Source organism: Agelaius phoeniceus, chromosome 8 (genome assembly GCF_051311805.1).
Source record: "Agelaius phoeniceus isolate bAgePho1 chromosome 8, bAgePho1.hap1, whole genome shotgun sequence".
NCBI lineage: Eukaryota > Metazoa > Chordata > Aves > Passeriformes > Icteridae > Agelaius > Agelaius phoeniceus.
In genome coordinates this window covers 5,740,001-5,742,500 of record NC_135272.1, presented here as the reverse complement: position 1 = coordinate 5,742,500, position 2,500 = coordinate 5,740,001, and the positions used below count along the sequence as shown (strand labels likewise).

Sequence of the window (2,500 nt, the reverse complement as noted above, 5' to 3'; positions counted from 1 at the left end):
GAAAATCTGGGGGAGAGGGTGTAAGACTCGCACTGGGCCGTACCCATATCCGCAGCAGGTCTCCAAGGTGAACAGCCTCTGGCATGTTGGAACAATGTAGGTAACGGAAGTTGGCAAGCCGGATCCGTAACGTTGGGATAAGGATTGGCTCTAAGGGCTGGGTCGGTCGGGCTGGGGCGCGAAGCGGGGCCGGGCGCGCCCTGTGGCAGGACGAGGCACCGCGCGCAGGTGAGTGCGCTCCGCGTGGCCCGCCCGGGTGCCGGGGCATGCGCGGGTGCGCGCAGCGTCGACTCTGGACATGCGCCAGGCCCTTCCCTTGGATCGCCCCAGCTGCGGCGGCCATCGCCCGCCCTCCCCTCCACCTGCCCTCCGCCTTGCCGCGGCCGGCGCCCCATCGGCGACCGCCACCATCGTCGTAGCACGCCGCTGCCCTGTCGGTTCCTGCCGGCGGGGTCGCCGCGGCGCACAGCCGTGGCCAGCGTCAGCCGAGCAGTTCGCACGGGGGAGGGTCCCTGGAGGGGGTCTCCGGCCTGGCGCCCCGCCTCGGCCGGTGCCTAGCAGCCGGCTTAGAACTGGTGCGGACCAGGAGAATCCGACTGTTTAATTAAAACAAAGCATCGCGATGTGATTTCTGCCCAATGCTCTGAATGTCAAAGTGAAGAAATTCAATGAAGCGTGGGTAAACAGTGGGAGTAACAGTGGGACTCTCTTACTACCTGAAACCTGGCCCCCTGGTTGGACAGGGGCGACGGGTTCGGAGGTGGGCTGACCACCCATTCCGTTCCCGATGTTGAATCCGGTCATGACTCGGCTATTCCAAATCCAAATCCGTTTCTCGGAGGAGGAAACTGGGGGCAGCTGTTACACCTTACTGGGGTATCGGTGGGCACTCAGACCTCCTGAGATGATTTTGTAACATCTACAACCACCAAATTGACAGAAAATGAATTGGACTTGCTGGTGAATTTCTCTTTAGAACTATATAGGTCAGATCTGCAGGAGCATGTACAGGGGGTGGTTCATGTTTCTGTTAATGGGGGGGTGTTGAATGGGTTTCCTGAGGTGTTTGAACAGCCTACACCACAACTGAGTGAGGGGGATGACTTAAATCCTAGTCCCCCTAAGGACGATGATCAGAATGTACTTGGGAAGGGAGGCAGTGGGAAGGGGGAAGAGGGTACACCAGAGGCATTGCCTCCAGTGCCTGAGGTCTGCAGTGAACAAGCACCGGATGACATGGTGAAGGTGACTGTTCCTGACAAAAATCCACCATGTCCTTGCTGTGGTACCCAGGTCAACTCGATGTTGGCCCTAATTGAACACCTTAAGGGGTCTCATGGGAGGAAGAGGGTGTGCTTTCGGTGTGCCTAGTGTGGGAGGGAGGATTTTAACCATCACAGTACTGTTTGTCATTTTGCAAAGTGCAAGGGTCTGAAGGATGCGGGACCTCCAGTGGGAGAGTGGATATGTGAGGTATGCAGTAGAGATTTTATGACTAAAATTGGCCTAGGACAACACAAAAGATTGGCACATCCACTGGTTAGAAACCAGGAGAGGATCGATGCTTCCCAACCGAAAGAAACATCAAACTGAGGAGCCCACAAAAGATGCTGGACAAAGGAGGAGGAAGATCTACTTGTCAAGCTGGAGGTACAGTTCGAGAGTCACAAAAACATTAATAAGCTCATATCGGAACACTTAACAAGCAAAACAGCTAAGCAGATTGGTGATAAAAGAAGAATGCTGCTCAGGAAGACTGGAGTGGGTGGGGGAGCAGCTGGGAACTTGAAATCAGAACCTGGGTCAAGTCATCAATCCCAGGCAGGAACTGTGAACAATGGACTTGGGGGGAACCACCAGCCGGGAGGACCAGCTGCTGGGAAGGGAACAATAGAGACATCTGGACACCACTTTGATAGGGATAACGGTCTCCGGGAAACCGTTGGCCAGCAGAGGGCAGGGCGACTGCAGGCTCGTTATCAGAAAAGGATCAAAGAACGTTTATCAGATGGGACAATTAACAACTTCCCCAGAGCATTTGAACAGTTTTTAGAAGGCCAAAAGGTGCAACCACTGCTCAATCAGACAGCGCAGGACTGCTTTGGTTGCCTGGAATCAGTGAGCCAAATAAGAACAGCACTCCGGGGGGGAAAAGCAAAAGGAAACTCGGGAGGAGCAGCCAAGAAAACAGTTTCAGAAGTGGATGAAGGACAGAGCGATCAAAAGAGGTAACTACCTCCGCTTTCAGCGTTTATTCCATCTAGATGGGGAAATTAGCGAAGATCATTTTGGACGACATCGAATGTCTGTCCTGTGATATATCACCCAGTGAAATTTATTCGGTATTCAAGGCCAGATGGGAAACACCTGGACAGTTTGGTGTGAGACTTGAGAGTCTTTGGAGACTTTGAAATTAAAGGGAAGCCCCACCATAAGGCCTTCAGGGACTTAATTACAGCCAAAGAAATTGAAAAGAACGTGCGGGAAATGAGCAAGGGCT

At 53.6% G+C, this 2,500-nt stretch overlaps 1 pseudogene; it reads left to right on the top strand.

Moving 5' to 3' along the window:
- The window catches only part of LOC129124138 (28S ribosomal RNA), an 8,328-nt pseudogene that overhangs the window by 2,318 nt on the left and 3,510 nt on the right, over positions 1-2,500 (top strand).